We start from the raw sequence: 22,022 nt of genomic DNA, 5'->3' as shown, positions 1-22,022 counted from the left end.
AGAGGGTCACTGTGAGTCGAAATCAACTTTACGGCACCTAACAACAACCAACATTTTACATGACGTTTTAACCAAAAGGACTCAACTGCTTAAAAGGCAGCGAACTCTTTACCTTTGGTAGAACGTGCTTCTCTTGAATTTAGCCCAGGTCAGAGGGAACAGCAGTGACTTTCTATTGCCCAGCGCATGGACCCAGTTGTGTTAAGCTTTTCAGGTTCTGTTTGCCTTCCACTCAGCTGAAGCTGTCGTTTAAGCGTTTCATAGAGTTCATACCAGCTGTATCTTTTACCAACATTCCTCTCAATCCATAACCTAGTTCCGCAGTGGTTTTAATTGCTGTTTTAATAACACCTCATTTTACCAATTTAGAAATTCTTTAAGTTATTTAGATCTATCCCTCTTCACATTATTTAGTTCTTCGAGGCAGGCTTGACTGACACTGTCATCCCATCCGCAATGTGAGATGAGGACAGTAAGGCCTGGGCTGTTGTTGTTGTTGGGTGCCATGGAGTCTATTCCAACTCATAGCAACTCCATGTGACAGAATAGACCTGCCTCATAGGGTTTTCTAGGCTGTAATCTTCACAGGAGCAAATAGCCAGGTCTTTCTCCCATAGAGCCACTGGGTGGGTTTGAACTGCCAATCCTTCAGTTAGCAGCTGAGCACTTAATTGTTGAACCACCAGGCTAGTATGTTCCTAAACTGAGGCCACAGTGCTAACATTATCCCTCTGCTAACTGCTGGTCCCACCACAGCAGCCTGCCTCTTCAACATCTTTGGTTCTGGATGCTTGCCGGCAGGTCTGAGGCATTATCAGTAGCAGGGCTGGTCTTCCATTTTAGTGAAAAAAGTGATGGTTCATCCAGTGTGGTAACTCTATATGTCCCCTAAACTATTACCTACCCTGGTACCCAAATGCTTTAAAAGCTGCACCATTAAAGACTTTTTCTCTGCCCAGTTCCTTTGTTTAAAGTCCTATCTTACAATGCAAAATTTCTCAGAAGGCCACACCGGATAACAAACCTGCAGGAAGGTGAGAGGAGAAAGCAACTGACTAGGACCGCCTCAGAAGAGTCTACGGACAAACCAGGACGCCAGGAATGGTGGGAGGCGGGAAAACTGGGCTGAGCAAGGAGCTGAGGGGATGCTTTGGCTCAATTGGGCCTTCCTCCCAGTGGTCAAGAAGAAAAAGGCATTACATTGCCTGGACTCCCATTTGTGTGTGCCATAAATGAATTTGGCTGGAAAGTTCTTCTCTAAGGTGCTGTCTCCAGGGTCCAGGAAGGATCTGCTTGCACATGTAAATTCCAGAGAGGATGGGAGGTTTTTATTAAAGTTCAGGATCCTGCAGAACCCAGAAGGCCACAGCCAAGTAAAGGAAGTGGTGGAAACAATTAAGAAATCTAAGCAGAAACGGTTGCTGGAGAGAGGGCCACAACTGTTCTTTTGACCACATCCGATATTTGCTTCAAATTGTTATGCAGGACAGTAATCGTCTCCTGGGAGGGCAAGAGGCAAACTGGGCCGGGCTGGCCTCTAATAGGTTTCAACAGCAAAGCACCCTCATAAATAGTGCATATTGTGAAACCAGAATTTTCTCCTTTTCCAGGGAACCTCTCCCAACCCTCCTCCTTTAATTAAAGAAATGTGGCTTACCAAGAAACAAATACCTCTTTTCATAAGGCATTAAGTATGGATTAAGGAAGAAAAAAAGAGAGAGAGAATCCTACAGAGAAGCAGCTAATGTTCAATAAGCCATTCATGCAGAGGCTGTGGAATGGATAATTCCGATGTTTGGGAGCAGCTCTTGGTAATTCCTCACATCACCTGTCTGAAATGTGGCAAAACCAGGCCCTCAGGACCCTGGCCAGACTGGAATTTGAATACCCTGGGACTCTGGGGTCTGGAGGCAACTTTTGTTCTCTTTAAGCTGTTTTTTTCACCAACCCCCTTTTGGTACCTGCACCAACACTTCAAATTTGTTCACACAGTATTTTCTTGTGCCATCTGGTGGATTTCAAGTGAATTTGCAGAAGCTTCCAAAACACAGTCCTACTAACTTACGTGTTGACGAGTTGCATTTCGGGAGCTCTTTGCCGAGAATTGTGATGACAACTGCAAAGGCTTCGCTTTCTGGCTATTGTCTCATCAATTTGCCTATGCTTTGTGCACGCCTACTTGGACATTTTAAATATCATTTTTTGTTTTTGTTTTTTAATTGGTAAATTGGGCACATGGCTTAAAATTCAAATAGTGCATACGGTGAACTTAAGTCTCTCCCCTACAGTTGCTCAAGCTACCTGCTTCCCATTCTAAGGGAACTGCCATTACCTTATTCCTGGAATATACAGCACATGGTATATCTTTACGCAAACGTTAGCATACTCTACACACTCTTTTTTTTGTTTTTAATAATTTTTATTGTGCTTTAGGTGAAAGTTTACAATCAAGTCAGTCTTTCACACAAAAACCCATGTATACCTTGCTACGCACTCCCAGTTACTCTCCGCCTAATGAGACAGCCCGCTCTCTCCCGCCACTCTCTCTTTTCGTGTCCATTTCGTCAGCTTCTAACCCCCTCCACCCTCTCATCTCCCCTCCAGGCAGGAGATGCCAACATAGTCTCAAGTTCTACACACACTTTTATTGTGCTTTTTTCCATTTAACATATCTTGGAGAGTTTTCCATATCAGTATATAGCGCTCCACCACCTGCTGGCCAGTTTGTCATACTATGGTGACCTGCATGTTGCTGTGATTCTAGACGCTATGCCACCGGTATTTCAAATACCAGCAGTGTCGCCCATGGTGGACAAGTTTCAAAGAAGCTTCCAGACTAAGGTAGACTAGGAAGAAAGTCTTGGTGATCTATTTCTGAAAATCAGTTAGTGAAAACCTTACGAATCACAAAAGAATAGTGTCTGATGTAGTGCTGTAAGATAAGGCCCCCAGGTTGGAAGACACTCGAACCACACAGTGGCCACAACCACAGACTCGAACATACCGATGGTCAAGAAGATGGCATGGGACCAGGTAATATTTTCATTCTGTTAGACTTGGGGTCTCATGGATTGAAGCCAACTCAACAACTAATAACATGCAGCACTCCCTTGTTTTAGGGAGCTATATAATGTTCCCTTGCCTGCTGTGACATAAATTATTTAACCAGTCTCCTTTTTATCAATATCTAAGCAGTTTTTAATTTCTCACTATTCAAAACAATGGTGCAATTAATATCATCGTACCTCTATCACTTCACTCCACTGCGGGTTTATCTGTAGGATAAGTGGTGGAAGTGGAATTTCTAGATAACGGGTATTAAAACCAAAAACCAAACCCATTGCCGATGACTCTCTTCTGACTCATAGTGACCCTATAGGACAGAATAGAACTGCCCCACAGGGTTTCCAAGGAGTGCCTCGTGGATTTGAACCGCCAACCTTTTGGTTAGCAGCCATAGCACTTAACTGCTACACCACCAGGGTTTCCCAAAGGACATTAAAAATCAAAACCAAACCCATTGCTGTCTAGTCAATTCTGACTTACAGCGACCCTACAGGGCAGAGTAGAACTGCCCCATAGAGTTTCCAAGGAGCACCTGGTGGATTTGAACTGCAAACCTTTTGGTTAGCAGCTGTGGCACTTAACCACTACGCCACCAGGGTTTCCCAAAGGACATTAATTAGGAAGACTTTAATTGTATCTTGACATTTTCAAATTACTCTCCAGAAAGGTAGTAATAATCTATACTTCCACTAACAGTGTGTAAGCACGCCTGTTTTCCTAGATTCTAGCCATAACATGTTATCAAACTCCTTGATCTTCGTCCATATGATAAGTGAAAAATTGTATCATGTTTTAGTTTTATAATTTTTTTTCAATTTAGAGTGAGGTTAAGAATCATTTTATGTGTTTAAAAGCGAGTTGTATTTTCTTTTCTTTAAACTTCTCATTTATATCTTTTGTCATTTTTCTATTGAGCTGTTGATTTGCTTATTTTTTGTAGAAGCTCTTTGCGTATTAAGAAAATTACTCCTCGGTAACATCAGTTGAAAAACTTTTTTCTCAACTTATTATTTGGCTTTTCTATTTGTTTATGATATGTTTTTCCATGAAGACATTTCTTTAAATTTTACTGTCAAATTCATCAATCTTTCCACTAAACTTTAGAATCAGCTTACCTACTTTAAATATGTTTATAAAACTCAGTATTGTTATTGGGATTGTAATAAATTTATTGGTTAATTAATGGAGAATTATCATCTATATAATGTTGAGTCTTCCTACTCTGCAGCATGCTGTTTTCTATTTGTTAAGGTGTTCTTTTGTGTTCTTCAGTATGCTTTATAGTTTTCCTCAAACGAGTTTTGCACTTTTTGTGTAAATTTTTCCCCAAATACTTTATCTTTTTTTTATTACTGAAAATGAGATCTTTTCTGCCATTATCAGGTTTTAGAAACATAAAGGTTATTGATTTTCATATATTAATTTTGTACCTAACAACTTACGTGCATTCTTTTGTGAAATAATTTTTTGATTGATTAACTTGATTCTAATAATAATTTTATGCTGGCTTTGGTCTCATGTTGATAGTTTTTTTTGCTTTAGGTGAAAGCTTACAGAGTAAGTTAGTTTCTCATTAAACAATTAATACACTTCTTGTTTTGTGACGTTGGTGGCTAACCCTTCAACCTGTCAATACTCTCTCCTTCTCAACCTTGGGTTCCCAATTTCCATTCGCCAGCTTTCCTGTCCCCTCCTGCCTTCTTATTCTTGCCCCTGGGCTGATGTGCCTGTTTGGTATCTTATACATGGTTGAACTACTTGCGTTATTGTTTGTTTTATGGGTCTGTCTTATCTTTGGCTAAAGGGTGAGGCGCAGGGGTGACTTAAGTACTGAGTTAAAAGGGTGTCTGAGGGCCATACTCTTGGGGTTTCTCCAGTCTCTGTCAGAGCTTTAAGTCTGATCCTTTTTTGTGAGTTTGACTTTTGTTCTACATTTTTCTCCAGTTCTGTCTGGGACCCTCTATCGTGATCCCTGTCAGAGCAGTTGGTGGTGGTAGCCAGGCACCATCTAGTTGTGCTGGACTCAGGCTGGTGGAGGTGGTAGTTGTGGTCCATCAGTCCTTTGAGCTAATCTTTCCCTTCTGTCTATCATTTTCTTCATTCTCCCTTGCTCCAGACGGGGTGGGACCAGTAGGCATATCATACATGGCTGTTCACAAGATTTTAAGACCCCAGACTCTACTCACCAAAGTAGGATGTAGAACACTTTCTTTATAAACTATGTTATGCCAATTGATGTTCCCTGAGACCATGATTCCCCAGCCCTCAGCCCAGTAACTTGGTCCCTCAGGAAGTTTGGATGTGTCTATGAATCTCCTATGACTTTTCCTTGGTCAAGTTGTGCTGACTTCCTCTGTATTGTGTGCTATCTTACCATTTTCCAAAGTTACCACTTATCTATTGTCTAAACAAACAAACAAAAAACCCGTTGTCTAGTTAGTATTTTTCCCTCTTCATCCCACCTCCTCCCTCATAACCATCAAAGATCATTTCTTTCTGTGTGTAAACCCTTCCATGATTTTTTATAATAGTGGTCTCATATAGTATTTCTCCCTTCGTGATTGACTTATTTTACTCAGCATAAAGCCCTCCAGATTCATCCATGTCTTGAGATGTTTCAGGATTCATCATTGTTCTTTATTGTTGCATACTATTCCATTGTGTGTATGTACCATAGTTTGTTTATCCATTCATCTGTTGATGGGCATCTAGGTTGTTTCCATCTTTTTGCTGTTGTGAACAATGCTGTAGTGAACATGGGTATGCATATGTCTATTTGTGTGACAGCTCTTATTTCTCTAGGATACATTCCTAGAAGTGAGATTGCTGAATTGTATGGTATTTCTATTTCTAGCTTTTTAAGGAAGTGCCATACAGTTTTCCAAAATGGTTGTAACATTTTGCATTCCCACTCACAGTGCATAAGAGTTTCACTCTCCCTGAAGCCTCTTCAACAATTGTTATTTCCTGTTTTTTTAACTAGTGCCAGTAATGTTGGTGTAACATGGTATCTCACTGTAGTTTTGATTTGCACTTCAATGGAGAGATATTTTTCCATGTTAAGGAAGCATTTGGCAATTTTAATTTCATTGAGTTTATTTTTTAATCAGGAATTACGTGACCACCAATGATCAATTCTCAGTCTGGAGTTTCTGGAACTATCAGCAGCATGTGACACAATTGATAGCATCATCCTCTTTGATACTCGACTTCTAGATCACCACCTCTGTTGGTTTCTTCTTACCTCATTAGTCGTATCTTCTCAACCTCAGTTCCTTCTTGTTGTCCTGCCCTTTTAATGTTTGAAACTCTGGAGCTTATTCTTTGAACTTCTTATTCCTCTGATGATTTCACCAGTCTCATGGGCTTAAAATGCCATCACCAATGACTTTTACATATATATCTCCAGTCCAGATCGCCTTCCTGAGCTCCAGTTGTGTATTCAATTGTGCTCAACACCTCCACTTGAATGCCTAACAAACATTTCAAATTCACATACATAAAACTAAACTCTTCAATTTCTCTTCCAGACCACCTGCAGTTTTTCCTGAGTGCTATCTGTCTCACTCGACACCCTCTATTCTTCCAGTTGCCCACACTCGAAGACTTGAAGATATCCTTGATTTCTTTCTTCCCCTCACATTCTTCCAGTTTGTCAAGTAATACTGTCGGTGTCACCTTCAAAAGACATCCCAGAATCTAACCACTTCTCACCATCTCCACTACTTCTGCCCTGGTCTGAACTCCCATCATCTCTCCCCTGGATTACTCCAACAGCTTCCCAACTAGTTTCCCTTCTTTCACCCTTGGCCACCCGACTGCATATTTTCAACACAGCAGCTAGAAGGATCCATAAAAACAAACTGATCTTGTCAGCTCCTCTGCTCAAAACCTGCAAGTACACTTAAAAGTGGTTAAAATGTCAAACTTTGTGTTATATATATATATATGTTTACCACAATTTTAAAAAAATTGCAAAGGAGCATGTGATACAGTGCACAGTGCTGTGTGGACTTTGAGAGGGTGCCCGGCAGAGCAGCTAGGGATGAGGGGCAGGATGAAGGTGGTGGTTTTGAGAGAGGATTCTGAGAATGGGGGAATTAGGATGTCACTAGGTTAGATCTGCCCCAAACCACATGGTTGTTGCCTCCATTTTCCTTCCATGACGCTCTGGGCATAAACTAAGAGAAGGACCTGGATAACCACGTCCATTTATCTTTGTATTCCTAGCTTCTAGCTACAGTCGGGAAACCCTGCTGGCATAGTGGTTAAGTGCTATGGTTGCTAACAAAATGTCAGCAGTTCGAATCCACCAGGCACTCCTTGGAAACTCTACGGGGGCAGTTCTACTTCGTCCTATAAGGTCGCTATGAGTCGGAATCGACTTGACGGCAATGGGTTTTTTTTAGCTACAGTAGCTGGCACATAGCTGATGTTCAACATACTTTTGTTGAAAAAAAAAATCGATGAATAGTTAAACGAGCATGTGAAAATAAATCAAAACAAGACCGTCTAGGGCTCTTGTTCCAAAAAGCTTTCAAGGGCCTACAAGGCCCTACATAGTCTTCTCAACCCCCTGCTCCACCTGATCCCTTACCTCTCCCATTTCTCTCCTACAGCTTGTTCCACTCCAGCCACTCTGGCCCCTTACTGCAACTTGAAAATCCTGAGCATGCTCCCTTCTAGGGCACTCTCACTGGCTATCTGTCTTCCTCGAACAGCTCATGCTCAAAATCTGGAAGGCTGGATCCTTTAACTCCTCCAAGTCTTTGCCTAAATCTTATCTTCTCAATGAGGCCTACTCTGATGTCCTCATTTAAAATTGTACTCTAACACCCACCTCACCCTAGCACTTTCAATGTCCCTTACCCTGCTCTATTTTTCCCATAGTGCTTATAACATTCTATTACTCAATACTATTCAATTATCTATGATGCTTTTCATTTCATGTCTGTCTCCCTCAACTGGCATATAAGCTCCACGATAACAATCATTGCCCTTTTGTTCACAGATTTAAATAATTAAAACAGCACTTGGCACATCATGGGTGTTTAATACATATTTGTTGAATGAATAACCCACCTTGTCCATAGGAAACGTTCATGAATTCTTGACTCTGGTGGTCCAAGTCATTCTCAGTACAGTCTTACTTTGAGCTGGACCCTTAGAACACTGAGCCCCAACCACATTCTCTTAACCTTAGAATGCTCAGGATCAACCCCCCACCAGCCCACTGTGTTCAAAAACATCTATGGACACAGTCCACATCTCATCGGACTTGAAATAGTGCTCACCTTACCTTTCCCAAAATGCTGCAGGCAGGAGACTCCCATGGACACATTGAAATTTATTCTAAAATAACTCTTTCTCTAATATCCATTATCTCTTGACATCTCCATTCTCTTTTAAAGACTGGAGTTGTCATTAAGGAGCAAGTAACTGGACATTTTTTCTTTTGTTTTAACTGGACCTTAGATTCGCAAGCTCTGCACTGGTGGTCTAGCACCTCTTTAAAAAGTGGGAGCATTTTTGACTTGGAGGCCCCAGTATAAACTGAAACAGAATCTTACTTTAACATCCTGTTACATATGATTTCTTAAACAATACATACTATTTTTCTGTGTGCTGTTTAACTTACAATAAGTAGTTTTATCATGTATCTAATATTCTGCAACTTGATTTTGTCAAACAACATTATGCATTCAAGAGCCAGCCATGTTGATACCTAAAGATCTAGTTGATTTATTTCATGTGTTGTCTAATATTCCATTGTATGCCACAATTTACTTATCAGTCCCCTTAGCCATGAATATTTGAGTTGTTTTCAATTTTTTATTATTACCAACTGCAGTGACATCCTTGCTCACGTCCCCGTGGACACACGTAAAAGAATACATCCAGGATATACAATTAGAAGTAAATTTGTTCAGCATGTACAATTCCAATTTTAAGAGCTATTGCAAAATTGTTCCTCAATTTACACTCCCACAAACAAAATACTGGAATTCCCTTTTCTCTAAATATTCACATGTTTGCCAACACTGGTTATGGTAACAGTTCTTAGTTTTTTACCAACTTTCTGGGTGAAAAATAGGATTTTGTTGTTTAAAATTGAATTTTCCTGATTGCCAGGAGGGTGACCATCTTTTCAACTTTTTAATGGAAATTTTTAATGAGCTAATTGTAGATTCATATGTAACCTTAAAAAGTAATACAGAGAGGCTCTGTGTACATCCGGCCTGGTGCTACTCACATTTCCTTTTCTGAGAATTGACTGGTCGTATCCTTTGTCGATTTTTCTTTTAGAGTTTTGCCTTTTACTCATTGATATGCAGTTTTTTATATGCTCTGGATGCTGATCTTTAGCTTGTCAAATGTATCACAAATACAGTATGTTTTCCCCTTCTAGTTTGTCACTTGTATTCTAGCCTTGTTTATTGTAACTTTTCTGATTTTAAAACTCACCTTTAAATTTGAGTAGTCAAATTTCATCATTGTTTTCTGTCTCGATTTAAGTTTTTTGTATTTTAAGAAATCATTCCCTACTCTGAGATTACAGGATATTCTCCTATGTTCTCTTCTCATACTTTTAAAGTTTTTCTTTTTCATACTACAGTTTTAATTCATTGGAAAATTGTTTCAATGTATGATGTGAGGAAATGATCTAGTTTTAATTTTTCCATATGGAAACCAAATGTTTCTGATATAATAATTATTGATTAGTTCATTCTACACATTTGTCACTGCCTTCTCTGTTATCTACCCACCCACCCAGTGCCATCGAGTCGATTGGGACTCATAGCGACCCTATAAGACAGAGTAGAACTGCCCCATAGAGTTTCCAAGGAGCGCCTGGTGGATTCGAACTGCTGACCTCTTGGTTAGCAGCCGTAGCACTTAACCATTACGCCACCAGGGTTTCCTGTTATCTGCCATGGTCTCATATATGTTTGGTTTTATTTTTAGGCTCTCTATTCTTAAGGTGCCGGTGGTGCCCATGGTTAAAGTGATTGACTGCTAACGGAAAGGTCGGCAGTTCGAAACCACCACCGCCCTCAGCAAAGAAAGATGTGGCAGTCGGCTTCCTAGAGATTTATAGTCTCAGAAACCCTATGGGGCCTCTATGAGTCAATCGACTCCAGAGGAGTGGGTTTGTTTTTGCTTTTTTAAAAATTCTATTCGAATGATCCATTTGATATGTCTCTGCACCAACACCAGACCAAAAACCAAACCAAACCCACTGCGGTGGAGCCGATTCCGACTCACAGCATCCACCTTACCTCGATTACGATAACTTTTTCACTAGTCTGGATATCAGGTAGCATGCGTTTGCATTCTTTGTTCTTTACCAACAGTGTCACCTATGTACTATTCGCCATTATTTGCTGACACTTAAAAAAAAAAAAAAAAAAAAAACACTTAGTCTTCCTTATAATACAGTTTTTCATGTTCCATGAAAAATTCAACTCCCTTTTTATTGGCAGAATATTGAATTTATATATACTGTACATTTTCTGGGAACCCTGGTGTCATAGTGGTTAAGTGTAACGGTTGCTAATCATGGGTCGGCAGTTCGAATCCTCCAGGCACTCCTTGGAAACTCTGTGGGGCGGTTCTACTCTGTCCTATAGGGTCGCTATGAGTCGGAATCGACTCCACGGCACTGGGTTTGGGTTTTTTGTGTGTGTGTGGTACATTTTCTACTGGCTAATTTTTTTTTTTTTTTTACTGCTTTTAACTCTTATCTTGAAATAGAGTACTAATGTTTTCATTCATTTCTAAATAGTTTATAATTTCCAAATTTGTCCTCCTTAACCCTTGAGTTTTTTAGAAGTGTGTTTTTCTAAAACATAAAGGTAGGGCAACCCCAACTGGTTTTAACTTTTTTTTTTTTTACTGTTTCTTTCCTAATTTAGTTATTTCACTGTCGGATAACTCTGAACAGATTTTTTTGGGATCTCTTGAGACTTTTCTCATGACCTAATCTGTCAATTTTTATAAATGTTCTATGAGTGTTTATAAAAATTGACAGATTAGGTCATGAGGTCGCTATGAGTCGGAATCGACTCTACAGCAGTGGGTAGTGGGTGGGTATGAGTGTTTAAAAAGAAAGTTTTTCTTGAATACAAGGTTTTATATCTGCTGAAAGTCTACAACTTTTACTAATTTTTTTTTTTTTTATCTGCTGGGTCTATCAGTTTCTGAGAGAAATATATTAAAATCTCCCTCTATGATTCTGGATTAGTCTCTTTGTAATTCTCTCGATTTTTATTTTATATACTTTGAGGTTAGGCCATTAGGTGTATGCAGGCTCACGATTTATATAGCTTCATGGTGGATTGTTAAAATATTCCTTTATTTTCAAAGGTCCACAAATCCTAGAAAGTATCCATTTCTTCATGAATCACAGAAGTCACAAGAGCAGATATTCCAAACTGTAGGTGTCAGTATGAAATCAAGCTACTTCTCACTTGGGCCACTCTGTGTAGGATGCTCCAAGTTAAGTTGTTGTCGTTGTTTGGTTCCGACTCATGGTGACCCTACGTACAGCAGAACCAAACACTGCCTGGTCCTGTGCCATTCTCCCAATTGTTGCTATGCTTGAGCTCATCGTTGCTTGAGCCCATCATTGCAGCCACTGTGTCAATCCATCTTGTTAAGGGTCTTTCTCTTTTTTGCTGATCCTCAGCTTTATCAAGCATGATGTCCTCCTCCAGGGACTGGTCCCTCCTGATAACATGTCTAAAGTATGTGAGATGAAGTCTTGCCACCTTCACTTCCAAAGAGCACTCTGGCTGTATTTCTTCCAAGACAGACTTGTTCATTCTTCTGGCAATCCATGGTATGTTTAATATTCTTCACCAACACCATAATTCAAAGACATCAATTCTTCTCTGGTCTTCCTTATTCATTGTCCAGCTTTCACATGCATATAAGATAACTGAAAATATGGCTTTGTTTAGGCGTACCTTAATCCTCATAGTGACATCTTTGCTTTTCAACATTTTGAAGAGGTCTTTTGCAGCAGATTTGCCCAGTGCAATTTGCTGTTTGATTTCCTGACTGTTGCTTCCATGGGCATTGATTGTGGATCCAAGTAAAATGAAATCCTTGACAACATCAATCTTCTCTCCATTTATCCTGATGTTACTTATTGGTCCAGTTGTGAGGATTTTTGTTTTCTTTATTTTGAAGTATAATCCATTCTGAAGGCTTTAGTCTTTGATCTTCATCAGTAAGTGCTTCAAGTCCTCTTCACTTTCAGAAAGCAAGGTTGGGTCATCTGCGCATGGAAGGTTGTTAATGAGCCTTCCACCAATCTTGATGCCACATCCTTCTTCATATAGTCCACCGTCTTGGATTATTTGCTCAGCATACAGATTGAATAAATATGGTGAAAGGATACAACCTAATGCATACCTCTTCTGATTTTAAACCATGCAGTATCCGCTTGTTCTATTCGGACAACTGCTTCTTGGTCTACATATAGGTTCCTCATGAGCACAATTAAGTGTTCTAGAATTCCCATTCTTCAAAATGTTATCCACAATTTGTTATGATCCACACGGTGGAATGCATTTGCATAGTCAATAAAGCACAGGTAAACATCTTTTTGGTATTCTCTGTTTTCAGCCAAGATACACCTGATATTAGCAATGATATCCTTTATTCCAAGTCCTCTTCTGAATCCGACTTGAATTTCTAGCAGTTTCCTATTGATAATACTGCTGTAACCATATTTGAATGATCTTCAGCAAAATTTTACTTGTGTGTGATATTAATGATATTGTTCAATAATTTCTTCATTCTGTTGGATCACCTTTCTTTGGAATGGCCCAAAGTATGGATCTCTTCCAGTCAGTTGGCCAGGTAGCTGTCTTCCAAATTTCTTGGCATAGATGGGTGAGCACCTACAGAGCTGCATCCATTTGTTGAAACATCTCAACTGGTATTCCACCAATGCCTGGAGCCTTGTTTTTCGCCAATGCCTTCAGTGCACCTTGGAGTTCTTCTTTCAATACCATAGGTTCTTGATCATATGCTACCTTCTGAAATGGTTGAACATCAACCAATTCTTTTTGGCATAGTGACTCCATCTATTCCTTCCACCTGCTTTTGATGCTTCCTGCATCATTCAGTATGTAATCTTTCAAAACGGAGTAGCAATAGAAATTTATTTATTTGCCCCATACACAAGTATGGTATATAAAGAAGGTAAACATATTCTAGACATTTACCGATTATTATAATCTTCAAACATTGAGACAACTCCAAACTTATTTTTTATTGCTTATTTTAACATTATTTATTGAATGTCAATGACTCTCCTAAGAAATTGCAGAAGATGTTTGGAAACGAATAACCGAATGCCTGAATAAATTAATGATACCAAAACAACCACATAAACTCAGAGACCAACACTTACACCCAGACAGTTTCTGGTACCTATTTCTCAGCCACCTGGCCTAGGAATTGTAGGCAGTGGCCTTGCCCCAAGGGAGCTTCCATAGAGAAAACAGCAGCTGTGAGATATACTTATCTTCTATCAACAGACCAACATAGTGCCTGTAACATCTCCAGTCAGGGCCCCTTGGAAGATCGAGCTGAAGCCAGGATTGGCCTATGGCAAAAATGTAGACAGAGAGGAATTATGTTCCTAGTATTCTGCCACCTTCCCTTTCCATGGTTCTGTGTCCTCCCTCCACTTCTTGCTGCAGGCTTCATACCAGTGTATGTATCAACGTTCATCCTCCCCCTTCTAAATAAAAGAGAGAGTATAATGTTAGTGTATAGAAGGCAGTGAAATAAGATGGGAGGCAGAGGCAGGTAAGGGAAAGCAGGGGGAGAATGAAGCATTTATTTTATTTATACAATGAAGAAAACATTGTGCTGGGAGCTTTTCTTATATTATCCCATCTAATCCCCCCCAAAACGCTATGGGATCCATGTTATTATGCAGCTTGCAAAAGCCCACAGGACTGATGACAGAATACAGACCTCAATTCAGGCGTATCTGATGATCTCTGTTCATCCCCCATGTAAGATGGAATTGAGGTATTCGAACGGTCCTTAGAAGCAAGGATGGCGAGACTTCGTCTCACATACTTTGGACATGTTATCAGGAGGGACCAGTCTCTGGAAAAGAGCATCATGCTTGATAAAGCAGAAAGTCAGAGAAAAAAAGAAGACCCTCAACAAGATGGATTGACACAGTGGCTGCAAGGATGGGCTCAAGCATAGCAAGGATTGTGAGGATGGCACGGGATCAGGCAGTGTTGTACATAGGATCTATTGTTGTACATAGGATCGCTACGAGTTGGAACCAACTCTATGGCACCTAACAACAACTATGTTGTTGCATCATGCTGAATCTCCAAACTTTACTGTGAAAAAATTACCTTAGAAATGATTGACTCCATTATCCAAAGTCCAGAAATACAAGCCCATCAGGGATTGGTCAGCCCTATATTTTATTTGTTATTGATCAGTCGAGGATTATCTAAGAAGCTGTACTTGGATCACCCCCTCCCTCCATACCACCCCTCCAGTTTAGAATTTCATTAAACAAAAAAAGGCAAAGACTGGTGAAAATAAGAAAGAAGGAGCTAATTAAGCTGTGGTCCTTAGCACAAATCTATAAAAAAAAAAATCTATAAACATCGATCTTATTGAATCTCAATAAATGCTTGCAACTCATCACTACTAAGAATCTAATTAGACATTTATTTGCTTATATGATTCTGAATTAATAGCATAGCAACAAGATTTATATCTCATGTTTTTGTTACACCTCAGCACTCTCGACTTTAATAATCAATTGATATTTAGTTAACATACATTAACTATCCTATTAAAACTAAATTAAATGCTATTCTGATTTGATTGCACTAAATAAATGCTGGCAACACTAATGAGGTGCAGACCATTTAAATCATAATAGGACAGCCAAATTTTGGCCCCTCTGTTAAGTGAAGTAATTTCAGAGCAAAAAAAATGAGCAGATACATTTCTCAAGTTGACAATTTCATAAATACTGCACATGTCAATCTTGATGGATTCCTGGCTAACATGCTGAAAGACTAGAAGAAACTTCCAGAGTATGCCTCAGTTCTAATATGACTGTGATAAACATTCCTTAGAGGAAAAAAAAAAAAAAACACTTTGCTCTTGGCCTGATGCTATAAGGTCATTGGTTTCAGAAAGAGCAAGACAGCATTGCTTCATGAGAGGAATTCAGCTCAGCCCCACCTTTTCTGGACAAAGTGTTTCTGAAACAAACTAAACTGGACTCTCTCAAGCAGTTGAGTATTTCTCTTGGGGTGGGGAACCGGATTTTGTTTCTCCAAGGGTATGGAACTTAAATAAATAATGCCACCAATATCCATTTAACGTTAATTGAGGACCTATTATGTCTCAAGCTAATAGACTATTGTCCTACCTCACAGGAACAAACACACTAAAGGCTTTTTCACTGACTTTGACAGATTCTGTGAGAGATGCAAAAAATGAGTCTGCACCCTCCAGAGCCTCGTTAGGGAGAAAAGTCGTGTTGTTGCTGTTAGGTGCTGTAGTGTCGATTTCTACTTATAGCGACCCCATACGACAGAGTAGAACTGCCCCATAGGGTTTTCAAGGCTGTAATCTTTATGAGAGCAAATCATCAGGTCTTTCTCCCATGGAGCGGCTGAGTGGGTTTGAATCATCAACCTTTTAGTTAGTGGCTGAGCTCTTAACTGTTGTGCCACCAGGGCTCCTTTAGAGAAGTCATAGATGTATGAAAATTAACTGTAGCTCATACTTCAGGCACCTAAACTTGCCCTTTATGGGTAAGGTCATTGTTATAGCACCAGTGCCTTATTATAAAGTGCCAGACATGTAAAACATGCTTAATAGATATTTGTTGAATGAATGAAAACTTCTCTGACACAGTAGACTCGTAATTCTCTTGATCCAAGGACTCACTCAGAAGCTGTCCACTTGAGGTTCATCTTTCCATAACTGTAGGCTCCTAGCTGTAAAAACCAAAAGGAAAGCTAGAATAGCGGGCAATGGTATCCAGGTTCCAGCAACAATAGTCAAAAAAACTGGTCTCAACTATGTGCTTTGGCAAGCAGTTTTACTGGGAACTCTTCACTAGGCGCAGCCAAATTGTGATCAACGTATACCAAAACCCAAGCTAAGCCCACTGCTGTCTAGTCGATTCCGCCTCATAATGACCCTATAGGACAGAGTAGAACAGCCCCATAGAGTTTCCAAGGAGAGCCTGGTGGATTCGAACTGCCAACCTCTTGGTTAGCAGCTGTAGCACTTAACTACTACGCCGCCAGGGTTTCCGATCAACATGTAGAGCTTGTTTTTCCACAACTGAGAATTCATACTGTTTCAGCGCTGTCTGCAATGAGGACTTTGAGTTGAGCAGGTAGCTCAGCTAGGGAATCATACATCCTAGTTTGCACAGGACAGTCTCAGTTTTTACCTGTTTTTCCACTGTAATTACTAATAGCACCAAATTTTACTCTCAAAAGTACAGGATACAGCCTGTTGATCCAGAAGTACGAGGCAAGACTTCTAGTAAAGAAAGTAGACCACATATACCACTTTTATCTTCCTATTTTTGTCAGCTATATCCTTCATATACCACGGACTGCCAAAAGAACAAACAAATCCGTCTTAGAAGAAGTACAACCAGAATGCTCCTTAGAGGCAAGGATGGCGAAACTGCTTCTTACATACTTTGGACATGTTGTCAGGAGGGATCAGTCCCTGAAGAAGGACATAATGCTTGGCAGAGTACAGGGTCAGCGGAAAAGAGGAAGACCCTCAATGAGGTGGACTGACACAGTGGCTGCAACAATGAGCTCAAGCATAACAACGATTGTAAGGATGGCTCAGGACCGGGCAGTGTTTCATTCTGTTGTGTACAGGGTCGCTATGAGTCAGAACCGACTCAATGGCACCTAACAACAACATATCCTTCTTCTTATGTACTCAAGATTTTCAGCACTTCTATTCTGCAGTATCAGTCCATTGTTTCAACCCATTTCTGTCGAGTCATATGTATAGGGACCCTATAGCACAAAGTAGAACTGCCCCTTAGGGTTTCCAAGGAGCAGCTGGTGGATTCGAACTACAGAACTTTAGTTAGCAGCCAAGCTCTTAACCTCTGTGCCACCAGGGCTCCATTCTGCAGTATAACCATAATTAATTAAATCTTCTTACTTTGTTTACCTGTTGGTTCTAAAATTAAAAATAATTGTGCTAAATTATATTACTGATTATCAACTATTCTGGTTTCCCTCTCTGTGGGAGGATTTTATGTTCTTATCTGTTGACCTCCTAAGTAACCATATGGCTTGTTTTGGCCAATAAAATGTGGGTGAAAATAGCATATGCCATTCCAGGGCAGAACTTTTAAAAGGCAGTGCATGATTCCCCATGTTTCTCTTCCCTCTGACATGAGATTAACAATGATCCAGATAGAGTCCCAGGGATAAAGATGACATGCATCTGAGCCTCAGCCAAACCTCATTTACTGTGAGCAAGAAATAAATTTGTTGTTGGAAGCCACGGAGTTAGAATGGACCCAACCCATTTTGATTGTCACAGCAATAAACAGTGTTAACAATATTATGATTATGTAAAAATTATTCACCATAATACCAAGTAATATGACTGGATCAGAGCCCTGTTGGCAAAGTGGTTAAGAGCTTGGCTGTTAATCAAAAGGTCGGCAGCTCAAATCCACCAGCCATTCCTTGGAAACCATATGGGGCAGTTCTACTCTGTCCTACAGGGTTACTACGAGTTGGAACCGATCTTGACGGCACTGGGTTATGACTGGTTCTATAAAGAAGATATAATTCTATGTGCCTAAAAGAGAAAGTTCCAAGCATTCAGTGACTAAGAATCTTGCTTCATTTTAGTTTGCTTCATGTTTGAACTATGATTTTCTTATATAGTGTTTGGTTTTTCCTGGACTTTCTAGCAGCCTTTTTGTTTCCTCCCTTTGGAAAATTTTGGGGTCTTTGTTTTATCCTTGTTGTCTAGGTATTGAGCTCTTTTTACTTATCTTGCTTAGTACTCTTTCTTAATACAATCCACTTTGCTGCATTACTTCATCTCAAAAACATACCCCAAGTCTCCATTCATTACTTAGCTCTCACCACCTATGTGCTCACTTGCAGTTTTCTTAGAATGACATTTGTTCTCTCCCCTCTATTTAATCATGAGCCAGTTGCATGTAGGGACTGAATCTTGCTTCACTTTATATCCTTCACCACACCCCATATAATATCTGGGGCAGAGCATAGACTTAATAGCAAGAATTTTTTGCTTGGTATATGCTCACTGGTGACAAAGTAATCACAAAATAAAGAGTGAGTTGGGTTGTAAGAGACAATTACTTTCAGCTTTTAGTAATGAATGATGGACATTGCCCACAAATACCTGCAAGGCAGGACAGGGACCATGAATGAGTGCCATTGTACAGGTGTCTTACAGCATGAGGCAGTGCATGGTGTCTTTCTGCTTCCTAAAATCTAGACAGCACTCATGACTTAGAACAGGGCTGCTTCAAAGGCAGGAATAATTCTGTTCAAGTTCAAAGCACGATTCCACATTCAGTTTTGCTTCCTTAACTATTTGACATTCCAGCTTTTCTTGAGAGCCTCCAGAGGGGAGAGACTAGAAAAGTCCAGTTTTGAACCTTCCTAGAACAAGATCTTAGTTGGTCTTAGTGGGTTCTTTGCCAGAATGACCGCTTTCTCTAGATACCCCCTTTAACAATCACCATCGTAAGGCTACATGGACAAAGCAACAAGTGTATGGTAAATTTCAGAGCTTCAAGAAAGCTTTTCAGTCCTCAAAATATCTCCCCAATTGTTGTCGACATCCCAAATTAAACTTTCCAGTTTTTGGCTTAGGAATTTAGAAAGCAAACTTTTTTTTAAATACTTTTTTAATACTTAGGAGAAAAGATTATATACAAGCCCAATAGTGGAATACCTTGCTTCCCAAAACCAGACTCTGAGGAAACACTATGGTACTTACATGATTTTTAGGAATATAGTTTGAAAACCACTACAAAGCTGAAGGATATATCTCCCTTGAGATAACCAAAACTCACTGCCATTGAGTCGATTCCGACTCACAGCAACCCTACAGGGCAGAGTAGAACTGCCCCATAGGGTTTCCAAGGCTGCTACCTTTACAAAAGCAAACTATCACATTTTTTTCCCACGGAGCGGCTGGTAGGTTCCAATAGCTGACCTTTCTGTTAGCAGCTAAGTGCTTAACCATCGTGCCAAAAGGGCTCCTCCTTCCCTATGGATAGTTGCATAAAAATAACTAAAATACACCATCAGTCAGTGACACCTCAAGGTAGGGGAATTTGGAGTTCTTCCCTAAGAGAAGAGCTCCTGGGGGTGCAAATGGTTAGCCCTCAGCTGTTGAATGAAAGGCTGGAGGTTTGCGTTCACCCAGAGGCATCTCAGAGAAAAGGCCTAGAAATCAACTTCTGAAAAATCAGCCATTGAAAACCCTATGGAGCACAGTTCTACTCTGACACACATAGAGTCACCATGAGTCAGACCTGACTATGACAACCAGTTTTGGTTTCCCTGAGAGATTTTTCTCTTGAGAAAAGAGAAGGCCTAAGCCTAGTAGGCAATGGTCCCTGTGGCATAGAGAACCTCCCTTTTATCCCCTCCCCTGCCACCCGAACAGAAAACAGGCATGGAACAGGGAAACCAAAGGCTCTTAAATGTGCCTTTACACAGCTTCTCAGAGGGTACACCCTGACTTCAGCCACCCCGTTACAGTCTCCTAACATCCTCAGATGCAGTAGCTTCAATACAATCCATATGAGCTTTAAGAGGGGCTCCATAAATACAAATTTATTGATGTTTTAGGCAGCCAAAAGTCTGCTAGCTTTCTGGAAGATTCCAGTCCAGCCCCCACACTAGCCAGCTGCTTGTACCTGTTTGGCCTTTTAGATAATTGGTCACAGCTTGTGGCTTAATTGGGCCTGTCACAGGAAGGCCAGCTCTTCCTAGACAAAAGGTTCCATCCTACCATAGTGCCCTTGGGGCCAGTGAACTCACTGGGAGGAAGTAGAACACCTACATCTTCAGTTGAAGGAATTGAGGCATTTTCTAAGTGGGATTCAATGCCAGGATCTGGTCTCAGCTTGGTGGGCTTGAGGGTAGAGTGCAAAGTCCTTCCTTTTGCTCTGAGAGGGTTTTCTAGAGTCTCAAAGTTTTGTATGGTTTGCTTCTCAAGGCTGCAGGGAGTAGAGGATTGGGAAGAGAAGTTTTTCTTAATTCTGGCTTATGACCAGAAAGGGCAGTCTGAGTTCATGAAAAGTCAAAATTATACAGGATCTTAAAATGTCTTTTTATTGGTTTGGAGTCATCTTGACAGCCCCAATAGCCAGGCCTCTGGCCCCTAGCTGGCTTGATTGACCACTCGCCCATTATGAGGAATTAAGAGATGATGATAAACTTCTAGCCCATCAGGGCTGAGACAGGGAAAAGAAGCTGGCCAGAGCTCAGAACAAGCCATGTCATGCTAGAGTGACCATGAGGACTCAGGAAGGGCAGAGGACAGGCAGTGGAGCTGCAGCTGTGCTGAGGTACATTCTAATCAGGACACAGTTGGACAGACATTGTCCAAAGGGAAACTGCTTGCTTGAGGAACAGAAAGCAGAGAAGAAGGGTTGTGAAAAGAGAAACAATAGAGAAGTTAGTTAAGTTGGCAGAGCAGGACCCAGAGAAATTATGTGTATCAGGATCAAATTATGTGTATCAGGAACTGGCCACAAGGCAGGGCAGAGCTGAGTCCTCTTCTTCCTTGATGGTTAGGTCAGTTTGTTTTATTCTTAGTGGCCATTTGACTCACGGCAACCCCACGTGTGCAGAGTAGAACTGTGCACCATAGGGTTTTCAAGGGTGTGAACTTTTCAAAACAGATTGCCAGGCCTGTCTTCCAAGGTGCCTCTGGGTGGATTTGAAACACCAACCTTTTGGTTAGTAGAAGAGTGCTTAACTATTTGCAGAACCCAGGAACTCCTTATGTCAGTTTAGGGAGAAGTATGTTCAATTTCGTCATGAGTCAGAATCGACTTAACAGCAAAAGTTCTTTTGTTTTGTTCAGTTTTGAACTTGTTTGAGATTCCCATAGGATAGTCAAGGAGCGCTGGTGGTACAAGGGCTGTTAACCAAAAGGTTGGAGGTTTGAACCCACCCAACAGCACCATGAAAGAAAGACCTGACAATCTGCTTCTGTAAAGATTACAGCCAAGAAAACCCTATGGGGCAGCTCTGCTCTGCCACGTGAGTTGGAATAGACTTGACAGCATGCAACAACAACAAGATAGGATAGCTAAATAAAAGCATCTGATAAGAAGCTGAATATGTGCATCTGAAGCTCAAAAAAGAAAGTCTAAAGGAACGAGATTTGGGGATTATCAGTCTCTTGGCAGTAGTTGAGATTGTGAACACTGATGGGGTCACCCAGGGAGAATGAATCACAAGGTAAAGAAGGTTGGATGGTGGACCCCATGGAGGAACTGGAATAGAAAAATAAGCTCTAACACAAATACACACACAGAGAAAATGGCCAGTAGTTTAACTTCTTATGGTAATTGAACTGAGGCTATAGAAACCCATTAAGGGAAAACAAAGGTAGTTTGTAAAGGAAAAAAACACATAAATAAACAAACTGCAAATTCGGCAACTTCTTCCAGAAATCTAAAGGCAAACAAACTGTGGTGGACTCATTCATTGTTACACATTGCCTTTTTTCTAGGCTTTTAGAATGCTGAGTTTGCTTACCCTAGTCTTAGTGGCTATCCCACAGGAATCTCAATCAAGAAAGGTGGGCTCCAGCCCATGATCATGGTGTTCTCATTCCACTCAGCAGTGGTTGGCCAAACAAACGTGGGCTTGTGATATCAT

Source organism: Loxodonta africana, chromosome 16, assembly GCF_030014295.1.
Source record: "Loxodonta africana isolate mLoxAfr1 chromosome 16, mLoxAfr1.hap2, whole genome shotgun sequence".
Classification (NCBI taxonomy): domain Eukaryota; kingdom Metazoa; phylum Chordata; class Mammalia; order Proboscidea; family Elephantidae; genus Loxodonta; species Loxodonta africana.
This window is presented reverse-complemented; position numbering follows the sequence as displayed.